Here is a 14315-nt window from a genome sequence, read left to right as displayed (position 1 = left end):
GAAATTACATCGAAATTATAAGAAATAAAAATAGTCTAGTACATTTTGTTAGTGCAATATTAAGAATTTTTAGGGAATAAAAGCATTTTTTTGGTTTTTTTTAGGGCATTAAAATCCCAGCCCAAATTATTACCTATTGGCAGTGTTGAGAATAGATAACGAAAATTTCATCTAAATACAGATGATTTTATAAAAAAAATATCTAGATACAGATAAAGATAATCTAACCTTTATCTAGATAATATTATATATAACATTTTTTTTTTAGTATTTTTAAATTGCAAATGTGCAATTAGGCACACAATTTATTTTGTCGAAAAACTTCGTAAAATAATGTCTCAATCTTCAAAGTACGTATCAACTTAAAATTTGCTGGTAAAACATGGGAATATGGTAATATTATGAGTATAATATCATATTAATAACATGTACTGATTGTCAATTGGATAGTGTTCTGTAAGAACAATTTTAGTGAAAAAAATGAATAATTAATGAATAATTCGTGAATAATTAATATTATGATTTAAATAAATTTATCTAGATAAGTCTCAACACTGCCTATTGGCTATTAATTATATAAAAATATAGAGTTAGAGGATGGTTAACGATTGACAATAATGTATACAGTTATATCATTTTATTAATGATATACTTTCATAGCTCGATAACCCGTATAACTTTTCTATTAATTATATTTATTTATATTTTTTAGCAAAAAAAAAAAATGACTTATAAAAATATAATATTACATAATATTATTTACATTACAAATATGTTAGATTGACAGTACAAAGAACAGTAAGTAGTAAGCAGTAGTAGTAAGCAGTATACCCATTCAATTATTCGAATAACATATATTTTAACAATTTCGAATAAATTATGTGAACCATAATTGAAATAATTTAATTTTTTAATATTATATAAAACCATCAATGGACAAAATAAAACAAAACTAACAACATCAATAATGCAAACGCTTACTAGGAAGTTGTTAATTAAAAAAAAGCCAATTATAAACTACTCTTTTCCCCATTTAATAAGCCACAATACATTTTTTTTTTATATATAACGTTAGCGTTTCATTTAAGTACTGCACTAACCTAATTACTAAATAGTCAACAAAATATTTCCTAAAGGATATTTTAGATTATATTTCACCTGTACGCCCCATGGCATATGTGCTCTCACATAAGACATTTTGATTTTACTAGAGTCTACATTATTAAAACCTAGAATTTTGCGAAATTTGTTGCTTGATAATATTTTAAGTAGTATACTAATTGAGTATATACTCGGCGGTCGTCATCATAACCACACACTTACCGTTCATAACCACACATTTTACACCGTTCAATATCGCACACATTTGTTCTATTGTTAAAAAGAGAAATTTGAAAGGTCGACAGTTCAAAACCGCACACATTTGATTGACAGTTGAAAATTAAACATATTTTAATGTTATTAAAAAAATAATTAAAAATAATTCAATATATAATTAAATTGAAATAAATGTACACTCTAATGTTTGTAAATAATCATTAATCAATTAAACTAATTTCGTTATTATTGAAACGTGCGATAATTTATTAAGGAGTGTAAGTGATGGGGAGTGGGATTTTGGTTATCAAGGATGTTAGAACAGCTAGGAGGGGGTTTAGTAACTCGTTAAGGAAATTGGTGACGATTTGCAGAGGTTGATCGGATGGTGGTGTGTTCGCTGTGGCTTCGGAATATGAGAAATTTTCTTTTTGTGTTTGCAGAGCTTTACGCGTCATGCCCACTGCTGCGAGGTGCAGGTGGTGACCTTTTTTTTTTGAAAGTGTGCGGTTATGAACGACGCCTAGTATACTACTCAATAATTCCTGTACATTTTTGATCAGCTCTTTGTAAAATTCCTGCTTTACCCGCAGTTTGTCGAAAAGTTTGCGGAAAGTCGAACTTTCACCGGGTGGGACTTCGGTGACGTATAGTTTATACCTATACGTTCAAAATAGTGCGGGTTTCCTAAAATGGTAATATTGTTCCCGAGTCATAATAATTTATACATATAAGTTATAAAAACACAAAACAAATAAAAACAGTAAAAACATAATAATGTAAAACCATATAAAACATTAACTTATATACTATATTTGTCGAACGGTTAAATGGAAAATGTCCTTCTTGCTCATCACGTGAGTACCCGCCATCGATTGCTGCTCTTCGTCTATACCTAAGTTGTTAATCTGCTGTAGGACCATATACGTAGTAGCACGACATAATTCCAGCACAATGTGTGTGTGTGTGTGTGTGCGTTATGTACTCATGTGTATTGTAGGCAAACATCGGCGATACTCCTACGTGATCGGATAAATTTGTTATCCTGTTCAACGTATCGATTTTGATCCGAGCTCGATAAAAACCATCACGCTTGATGGCGTTTTTCTTAAAATTATCTTCGGTTGTCAGTCGTTTTTCATTACGCTCCACGGGGAAACTATAAAATATACAGTAAAAGAATATTACTTATTATATTATTATTATTATTATTATTATTACTATGGAATTGAGTTATTAACCTATTATTATTATATAAATTATATTCATTTTCGTTAAGCAGAACAGGTACAACAAGACAAAATTGTTTCGTATCATTATACTTTTTTTCAAAAAAATTAAACAATACGCGCACGTGTTAATACGTGTTAATAAAGTCTTTCACGCCAGCTGTCCGCCTTCAATTAATATTGCTATCGATTAGTGCCAGCTATTCATATCGATGTTCCGTAATTTAATGATATTTGTGCATTGTGTACAAGCTAGATATGGGTATGTATTATAATATGGGAGGTCTGAGAAGGAGACATTGCGTGTGAAGCAGTTATCATTAAAAAAAAAAAAAAAAATGATTTTAAGTTGACGACAATATAGCTGCAGCTCTGACGAAGTTTGTTCCGCAATGTCCACGAGGTATAAATAATAATTAAATTTTATGTTCCCAAATTTAAAACAACAACAACAAAAACTGTTTTTTATTTGTTTTCTACAATCTGTGCTGTCCTCGAGCTAAACACGAAACTTTGTACTTGTTTTCGTGCTTATATTATTATAATATAGTAGGTAAATATTTTATTCCTTATGATATAATATGATTTAAGAAAATATGACTGATTATGGAGAGAGGTATTTTAACTGTTTCAGGTGTTTGATTCCCATCCCTTTTCAGATACCGCTCCACTGCAGCTTGATCTTATTAAGTTACTTAACGTATATACAGGGTGTAACAGAAAGATCTGAGAAATGAAAATAATAAATCGAAACTAGTTAAACGTATGATAACAATATTACGAAAATTATAGGGATATAAATAATTTAAGAAATTTACTTATGTTATGACGCTTTCAAAAAGATTATTTTTAAAAAAATTATACGTTTCAAATAAATTTATTCGAAAAATATTATATTGATGTTTTATAAGATTACAAAAAATAAGCTACTTGACTTAAATAAAAGTTTTAACCATCAAAATTCGTCTAAAAATTAGATTTAAAAATTGGCTAGGTAAGTATATCTAATTTTTGTAAAAATAAATACATTTTAAATTTTTAGTATCAAAAAATAACTAATGTTCTACTGAACTTGAAGCGCAATCGTTTATGAATTATAAATTAAAAAATAGGTTTAAAATTTAAATATTGATTGTATAACTATAAAGTTATTTAATTTGTCAGGTCTTTCTGTTACCCCTTGTACTATGCGTATACCTATTATATTATACTTATATATTTTTTAAATAATTATTGCTATCAAGCAATAATATAAAATAAAATAATATAAAATCTTATACCTAACTAAAAAAATAACTTATGTTCCACTTTATTCATACCAAATGGCAAATAATAATTGTCATATAGTTTATAATAGCTTATACTATATTGTATTTTATATCTGTTTGAATGGATATTATTTTGATAACATACGCCCTTAGGAATTGTTTGGCCATACGTGGCTGTATGATGTATATAAGACTGACCTTTATTTCAAAGTAACAAACCCACTTCTAGATAGAAAAAATAAATAATAGAAACGCGTAGAGTATACCTCACATCAGCTATTTTCGAGAATTTTTTCAATTAAATATAAGTAAAAGATAAAAGTAAGTATATATGAAAGGCACGAGAACCTATTCCTTTTACGTGCGAAGATATTTCTGTCTAGCAAAATAATAAATGTCATATTCCACTACACGTAGCATTGTCCTCCCTTCATACTATATACTCCATATCTTTTTATATTATTTTGTTCTCGTAAGACGACTTGTCCAATGTAAGGCGAGCGAACAATGTACAGAAATCATACATGAACACTTTGTGTAGTACCTATGTACGTTTTTTTTTTCCGAAACGTACAAATATACTGAAGAAAATGTTATTTTTTCCTAACATACAAGTTAAAGTTAAATTTAATATTTTTATTAACATTTTGTATCGACATAAACATAAAATATCATGATGTCTGTACTTGCTCTTAACTCTATATATTTTATAATATGCTATAAAAAATTAAGATCACATACATAATATTATATTCATCTTTAACTGCATAGGCCTTGAACTTTTACTATAGGGTGATTTTTAAGCACGCTCACGCTATTTTTATGCTTAAATTTTGCATAATATATTCAAATTGAAGACGATTTTTTGAATCTCTAAGGAATTATGATGTATCTAAATCAAAATTCGAACGAATAGTTTTTGAGTTATATAACTTTGAGTATTTACTAAGAATAATATAGCTATGGGTTAAGTAAATATGGGAGCTTAGACGATTTTGAAAAAGTTAGTAATTACTATTCATCTATCAATATTAGTAATTTGTAAAAATTATCCAAATATAATAAATACTACATATATTTAGTAGTTATATTCATTTTAATAATTCAGAAACTACTCATTAGAATTATGATTTACATAAATTAGAATTTTCAAGAAAATCGTCCGCTAAATAATTTGCAGTAAAAATAGGGGGGGGGGTGGTTTTTATTTAAAAATATTTTATTTAAAAAATAGAAGTTTGAATCACAACATGACACAACTTGAATAGTACAACAAATATCATACATTTTAAAATATCATCTTTAGGTATATTTAAAAATTTTAAAAATCAGAATTTGAATAAAATATGTTCCCGTGTTAAAGGGAAGCATGATCATGCTTAAAAAATCATCCTGTATGCTAAGTAGTCTATAATATCTTTGATTAACTGTTATTTTTTAATTCTAGACATAGGTACGTGAGTGTTGTATCGATTGAATAATAATATTACAAAATATTTTCTAAATGATAAAATTGTAAATTTTATATTATGTAAAAAATATAAAATAATTGAAAACGTAATGTTCAATGGCTATTTCTAATAAATGGGTCGATGTTTTTTCGCATCAAATATTAATTATTTATATTATTATAAATATGTTACCGTTACAACAATGTATTCTATTATATTCCATTGTACTAATATACACGATATTTTTTACACTGAATGTCTGAATATATTATGATTTATGTATTAATAATCGTGTTTGTTAACTATAATATCGGTGTAATCAATTTAAAAATCCTGATTTTAGTACATTTATTGCATGAATTATGGTTTTATATTTTAAATTATTCATTAAAAAACATTAAAAATTTAAATTAAGTGTTTACAATAATATTATCGAATATGCTTATATTAGATATGCTCCCGATAAAATAAATTACGTATACGGATTTACGTCCTACGATTTATTAGGTACAGTGTGTATAACATTGTACACACATTATCTTATATCATAATATTTAAAGTAAAGTGTGTTACCTTTTTAATAACTTCATTAGTGTGTAATGATATATACTTGTCATCGATGTTTTATTGAATCAGTGGTTTAATAAAAATGTACCCACTAGAAAACCAACGTTGATGAATGTTATATAATTAATTATAATATGATGATACATTTACTATATTCGTGTTATTAGTATTACGATGTTAATATTGAGAAAATAAGTCTTTTAAATGATGCCAATATATCAATCGTCAACAAAAGGGGCCGTCTACTACTATAATTTATTATTTTCCGGGAATGGTAAAAATAAAAAAAATATATATTAACTTGAAGTCAATTACATTGAAAATATAAAATAATTCAATCACACTAGTAAGTAGTAATATATAATAATATAGTATAATGATTATTAAATTATAATAATTATTATAATCAATGACTGTTACAGCGTCATACCACATGGAAGTTAAAAATTATATGCCTTTATTATCTGTACGTTTCTACTGAACCTTTGAATGAGTTCAATATTAAACATGATACGGGCCATCAAATAATAGATCAAAATCATTAATAAAACGAAAAGATTATTCGACTTAAAATTAATACACAATTACTTGTATAGTTGTATATAATGTACTGAATAAGTGTTTTTACTTAACCTACTTAGATTAAAAATAATACCCATTTGACAGGACCATTTTATCTGCCAGTCTGAGTTTGCCATACCTACATACAATATCAACACACTAACAACAAAGTTTATTTGCGTCGTGTTTGAACACCCTGTATAATGTTTAAACAATTTTCAAAGTTTTCGAAAAGCATTTTACAAATTTCTATAGCAATAATCTGATTACCTACTTATAAGAAGTATAAAATATTATTTTCCGTACCCAAATCAATCGACACATATTTTTTACTAAAAAATAATATACCTAAGTTTTGTCATTTGAAAAGCTCGTGTCAAATCTCAATCCACGAAGGGTAAAATATAAGCAAGAATCTGAGTTATTAATTCTCAGCACAGATCACGATGGTACATTAATAACTATAATCTGAACTTAATTTTAAAAATAATACTGTAAATAGTTAATGAGTTATATTTCATTAATAAGATTATTAAGAGGACGTCACACCCGCATGTTTCGTCTCCGTCTTAGAAATGTACAACATAGCAAAAACTTTTTTGCGCGGGACAACTTTTCTCGCACCATACTTCTTGTAGAACTTTCAAATTTTCCCAACACGTAAAAAAGAACTTCATCTGCGCAACAACGTGCTTTTTTTTTAATAGCACCATCTAATCATTTTTTACAAGCAAATGAAAAACAAAAAAACCAAATGTTTAGAAGTAAATAACTTTTATTGTATTTATGTTGTCTAAAAAATATTAGGCACGCTGTTGCATAGTTAATTTTCTAACCTCTATACTCAGAAATTGTTGTGCACATGCCATTACTACAAACACAGAAAGACAAAATTTGTCCCAAGTAAAACAGTTTTTGCTATGTTGTACATTTGTAAGACGGAGACGACACCACATGCGGGTGTGACGCCGTCCAAAGCTAAGAAAAATATTTTTTTTCTTGATGTTTCGTAGGATGTAGATGCAACGGCATTTCTTTCTCAAAGCAATTAAGTCTTACAAGCTTGATAGAATCTCTCGAGCCCATCTGTTCCTATATGACCGTTGATAGTATATACACTTGATTAGTCATGCGTAAGTCCACAACATTCTATAAAGTTATTCACAATGAACTTAACTAGGTGTATAAGACTTGATTAAAAACAGCATGCCCCCATGGCCTATTTATTGTAAAAAATAATTCGATTTTTATTATATAACTATGGCACATTAGCACATGTCGTGTTATACTATTCAAACTATTATAGTCAGGTAAATTAAAACACAGTCATCTGTATAATATAATCTTACGTCTCTTTCTCTCTCTATCAAGTTATAGGGTAATTTGCGTTTGGGCGAATTTTTTTGAAAAATGCAATGTGTTTGGGCAAGTTATTAACTTTGCTGAACTCTCCAATGAGAATTCAATGCCAATATAATTATTACAATATGTATTATACAAGGTAATCAAGGTGCCCATTAGGGGCCGGTGCAAGGTGGTGACATATGTCACCGCCCCTAGACAAATGTGAAATTATACAATTTTTTTTTAATTTTGAATAATAAACTTTATTTACTGATGATATTATATTACATGACGTAATAATACACAGGTACATCGTTTATCTATGTCATATATATCTATTTTATGTTCTTTAATAAAAACAATTTTGTTGTTTCTTAGTCTTGGTCTTATGATATTATTGTCACCCCCCTGGATTCTGATTGATGGGCCACCTTGAAAGTATTATTATATTTTAAGGTAAGAACCCACTTTCCCGATTTTTGGAAATCACTTTTTCATATAATAAAACAAGATATTCAATCTAAAAAGTAAAAAAAAACAACAAAATTTGATAACGATAAAATTTGTAAAAAAATATAGTTTTGCGCATTGAGTAAAATAATGACTAATTATCAAAAAAAAAAAAAAAACTGTTCGCAAAAACGTTAAGACTTTTCGAGAAAATAAACGTTTACTTTTAAGGGCGTTGCATGCGGCGATTTGCTGTCTTTGTCTAACACACGGCGTGCAACATAAGAATAACGACCTAAGCGCCTGACAAAAATTAAGGTACTTCTAGTTGCTCAATTTAAAAAATGTAAAGATTTTTGAATTAGCATACAAGTTTACTTTGCATCGGTCGAAGTACTTTTTCAATTGTGACAATATTTTGATGAGAATTTTAAATATATAATTTTTATGTACATTTTAAATTTTAAATTTTTTATAATTTTATTTTATAAATTGTATTAAAAAATATTAAAAAAGTACTTCGACCGATGCAAAGTAAACTTGTTTACTAATTTAAAAATCTTTACATTTTTTAAATTGAACAACTAGAAGTACCTACCTTAATTTTTTGTCAGGCGCTTAGGTCGTTATTCTTATGTTGCACGTGTGTTAGACAAAGACAGCAAATCGCAGCATGCAACGCCCTTAAAATAATATTTTCTCCGCACCTATATAATATAGAATATTATGTATAATGTATGAAGCCATTTATAATGATAATCCACCAGTCACCACCGGAACCACATGTGTTGTATCGCTGTACATACAAAATTGTTGGCCGTGACGCAAATTATTTAATAGACAAAGAAATGCAACCCTTAACAATAACACACATTGTACATATATTATTGAGTTAAAATATGAGAGTAAATTCTTTGAAGTAAAACCAAGCCAATAGAATATAATATATATTTCTGATTTTTTTCTAACATTTTTACAATTTATTATGAAGATGCAATAATATTGAATATATTATAAGTACTATGTGTTATAATTTACGTAGGTATAACACGCGTATGATTAGTTTGGAATTTAACGTGAAATCGATGGTCTTCAGTATTCAATTAAAAAAAAAAAGACATCAGAAACATACAAAATTTCTAAAAACCAATATATAACCAATTTTCTATGTATATTAATATATATACCAATGTATAAGTAATCCCCAACTATTATTGTGCAATCATAAAATACATTCATCTTGGGAGCTAATAAAACTATTTTAATTTACTAAAATTTGTAAATATTATATTTTGTACAACTGCAATACTGTTAGTTAAGTGAAAAGTTTTAATTTTTTTAAATAAGTGTTGTCGAATTCTCGAAACGCCGGATTACATATGCTTTGAATTTAAACCATCGTTGTCAGTTTGTTTCATACCGTTTTTTTTTATTATTATTATCGGGTAGGTACGTCAAAGTTGAGTTGTTAAATTTAAAAATATTAAATATTATGTATGGTATAAAATTTAATACCATACCGTTAAAACTCCATACGAAAATTATGTGGATCCGAATAGTCTATTATATCCGAATTTTACAATGATTAGTTTTTGGATCAAAACTTTTTTATACACATAACTTACCAGGAATGGGGTATTATAGCAATTTCATATTTCTTTTAAAATGCTTTGGGAATAGCAGGGTAAGTTTACCTAAAATTTGTTACATAATTTGGAGAAATTGAATTAAAAATTTAATTTTGCGTAGTCTTATATATTTTGATATTTTTCAAATTTTAGTGCAATTTCTGAACTTTTAAAGAAATATGTGAACTTTGACCTGTTTTTTTAAAAATAAAAATTGGTGTATTTATTTAATAATACTTTAATAAACGTGTTTTTGATTATAAACTATTTTTAAAGTAAATAGACCATACGGACGCAAGCATCGGCGTTAATAATTTTATATTATTTGGTTGTAATTTTACACTTTTGTTATCTGTTGATTTTGATCGTGGTTTGTGTAATTTATGGTTATCGTCGAACAAAAATAATTATTATTTTAAGTGATAAATTTCTAATAAGTATACCCTAGCACCTATAGGTATCTAATAATGAATAAGTTTCTGTTTTTTGTTGTTGTTTTTATTGACAATTTTTAGCAATATTTAAGGTTTGAACGCATGTTCTCGCAATTTTAAGTGCTATGAAATCACAACTTTTCACACTACTAAATAATGGCATATTGAGAAGATGTCAGCGTATACCATTAATTGATTTCTTTCTTAGACCCACGTACAACATATCAAATGTGTGTTCGGCAAACCCAACCAATGTTGTCAGCATTTATAATTTGAGTGAATCGATCTATAATAAAACTTTAATTCGATGGATTTTTTACAATATTGAATGTTTTAAAGAAATATTTAAGTATTTTTAAATTGTAATATTTTATACAACTTGCATAGAATAAATAAAACAGATAATGTGAACGCACAAACGCGAATAATGTTTTTATAATATAATGTAAATTTTTTTTTTTTATTCATGGTACAGCTTCAACTGCTAAGGTTATTAGCTTACAACAAAAAATGGGGTATTTAGTTGCATACAGGTAATACAATAGTTTCTCAAATTAGTTTTACATATAAATTAGTTTAATAATGTTTATTATTCGGTTTGAGTTTGAAAATAGGTTAGCAATTCACGCTAATGTATACTAGCTAAATATATACCGACACATGGTTGCGGTTCTGCTGAAAGCTGCAAATTTTGCCGTATTGCAAGCAATTGCGATCGCTGCAGAGAGGGAAAACAAATAGTGCTCGCTTATATTATAATTATATCCTCTAAATATGTATGCGATTCATAATATACGCGCTTTAAGATCAAAATAATATTATATTATATTATAAGTAATCATTTTCGGTCAGACCGCTACTATTGCAGACAAAAACAATAATCTAATGTTTGCTTTTGAAACTCGTGTTAATTTGTTTATATACGCGTCTCATATGAGGTATTAAGGCGGAACAAAGTGAGTAGGTACCTATCCACCTACCTATCAGCTACTATGGTTTTAACAGAATTCATGCATACGCATTTGTGCAACTCTCGAACCATCAAATATGCTGAGCTCAAACCTTAGTCGTACAAGCAGAGTATTATAACTTATTTAAACCCCATACGGAACTTATAACGGAAAAAGTAAAGAGCGAAGCTCTAGGCGATATCCTAATCTGCCATTTTATGCCTACATTAATAATTAATTATATAATATTATAATAATATGATATCATGATTTATACAAAGTCAATATACCTACGTATATGATTTTATGAACAAACGAAGTATACCTAGGTACTACAGAGTAAAAATATTACTGTGATTTCCCAATATAATATTGTACACAGGCGTTTGGAAGGAACTTGTTCCAATGATTTCGTTTAATTTTCAGGAACTTAACCGGATTCCGGAACACAGCTCCCTATTCGTGTGATGGAACACATTGGAATTTCGTTAATTTTTTAGAGAAAAATGAACGGTTTTATTTGTTTCTTTTTTCGTTCACTTATTTTTATTCAAGAATAAGGGAATTTTAATAATTTTTAGAGCAAAAGTTTTCAAATTTTTTTTTTAGGAATTTAGTCGATATAATTAATAATAAATTGTAACTACATTATTTTAAATTAATATTATTTCTAGTAACTAGATAATAATATATCAGGATTGGTAACAATAACTTTAAATAACATTGATTTACTCCAAAATAATTGTTGTATTTTTGTGGTTTTTAAAATGTTTTCTGAAATTATTAGCTATTTAAAAAATTTCCATATACCTATTAATATACAATTTATCATAACCTGTGTTCGATTTTCGATAATTTAAGGTACTGAAAGGTCTATACGGTATAATACGGCATTGTACAAAAACAAATAATAGTAAATATCCCTTAAATATCAGTCTTAATTTATGTATTAAATTTGATATTATAATGTAAACGATTTTTCTAATTATTTCAGATCGTACATAAAATTTTGTTAAACATAATAGATATTTCCTGTCATAGTAGAATATAATATTATCAAATAATAAATAATAATAATAATAATTATTATTATTGTTATTATTATTAATTATAATAAAAATAACAGTTCTACAATAATCTTTAATCATCTAAAGTACTAAAATGTGATTTTTTTCTTTTACTTTATTTTACCATTTACAATTTTTATTTTTATATTCAACTATTCAGTTGAACTTTGTTTGGTTTTTTCTTACTATCATTATTATTTTATTATTATTATTATTTATCAACTGTGTTTGGCACTGAATAATAAGTGCTCTTACTCTACAACACGGGGGTCTTCCTCAGTGTAGAGTAACTTCTAGTTATATATCTCACGTATTGTATATTTGTATACTATTATATTTTTTTGTTAGTAGAAATAAATAAATACAAATAAATAAGTACCTATATGACTTTTGTGTTTCAACATTAATAATTATTCGGTGATTTCTAATTCTTAAAATAATTTGTTATATCATATTATTTATTTAATATTAATTGTCCTTTATTATTATGCTGTGTCTGTCTTCCACAATGTTTTTTAAATTTTTATTTGTACTGAAATAATAAATAAATTAATACCATAACAAATAAAATAAATACGCACAAACTAATATACCCATCGTGGTATATAATATAAACTAATATAAATGCCTAAATAAATCACGTCAAAAAAACGTCAGCCTCGGGAATGTAAAAATCTCTCGTCATTAAAATATTTAAGTCATCGCGGCCACATAATATTAGTTAGGTTAGAACATTCGTACGATCATTAAAATATATATTATTATTATGCGAGACAGATTTCTGGACAAAGACACATATATTGTCAAATACCTACTGCAGTACGACCCATACCAGAGCATAGTATATAGCCATTAACGATAGTGCCTCTGATACGTCGTATATACACACATATTATTATATACATATACTCCTCATGTCGGATATATGATACCTAAACAAGTGTACGAAACACACGTGTTGATAGTTAATTATATAGCGCAATGGTTTAGGCCGCAGGGGTGGCCAAACTTCTTTTCGATAACAATCTACTGAGATTATATTTTTCCTCCGAAGATGGACTGATGTAAAAAAAATTATTTGTTATTTTTAAGTATTTATCAGTAGTTAGGTAATAATATTAATAATAAACGTACTGTTTTTATCTTATACAAGCCGATCCGATGCATTTCTTTGCCCATTAAAAATGCCAACTCTATATGAATAATATGTTAAAAATAATAATAATAGCCATTTAAAAACAAAAATGTCCATCGGAAATCTCAAAATCCCTGTTCGAGCACCTCCCGGGGTTGTTCCTCTTCCTTTTTAAATTAGCCTATCTTCTGTCCGAAGGTCTAATCTATCTCTGTACCAAATTTCATCAACATCGGTCCAGCCACGGTTTAGGAATGCATAAAAAACACACAGACAGACAGACAGACAAATAGACAAACATTCATTTATATAATACAAAACATGAAAAGCTGCTCGTTGGTATAAGATCGAGAACGGCTGGACCGAATTGCCTCATTTGTTTTTTTTCTTCAAATATTTGTATAGTATTCCGAATGAGGATACTACAGAAAGAAAAATGGGAAAAGTAACCAGAAACGATCATTTTCTGTGGGATTTTTGTAAATAGGTATAAATAATGATTACATTGGTTGCATATATTAATATAAAATAGTAATAGTATAGAAAATTAGTATTTTTTTTCATATATAAATGGTTGCCACAAATTAGTTACACATTAATGTAATATAATATATTAATAATAATAAATAATATAATTGATCGGATATAACAATTTTGATACAATATTTTTAACCTACGTTGGTTTATCCAAAATTAATAGACTCGAAAACTACTGGCCGTTTTCAATAAAAGTTATATAAATTATAGATTCCTATTGAGACTTGGAGGGCGTTTATAGTTTATTAATATAGCTAAAAGGTAGCTCAAACATGATTTTTTTCAGCTCACAAAAAAAAAAATATTTATTATTTTGTTTATTCATAGATTGCATATTATAACACTATTGTAATAATTAGTAGAAATATGGAACATTT

General features: G+C 27.3%; 1 long non-coding RNA gene across 2 annotated transcripts in view; it reads right to left on the bottom strand.

Annotated features, from left to right (window-relative positions):
* Positions 1 to 253: 253 nt before the first annotated feature.
* The window catches only part of LOC103308354, a 140591-nt gene continuing 126529 nt past the window's right edge, over positions 254 to 14315 (bottom strand). For both annotated transcript variants that reach the window (XR_003840256.1, XR_003840255.1), the window contains exon 4: positions 254 to 2476. This is a non-coding gene — a long non-coding RNA (uncharacterized LOC103308354). The remainder of the gene's footprint in view (positions 2477 to 14315) is intronic.

The sequence above is a fragment of the Acyrthosiphon pisum genome, chromosome X (assembly GCF_005508785.2).
Source record: "Acyrthosiphon pisum isolate AL4f chromosome X, pea_aphid_22Mar2018_4r6ur, whole genome shotgun sequence".
Taxonomy (NCBI): Eukaryota; Metazoa; Arthropoda; class Insecta; order Hemiptera; family Aphididae; genus Acyrthosiphon; species Acyrthosiphon pisum.
Note: the sequence above shows the minus strand (reverse complement) of the source record. Positions and strands in the feature narration are given on the sequence as shown.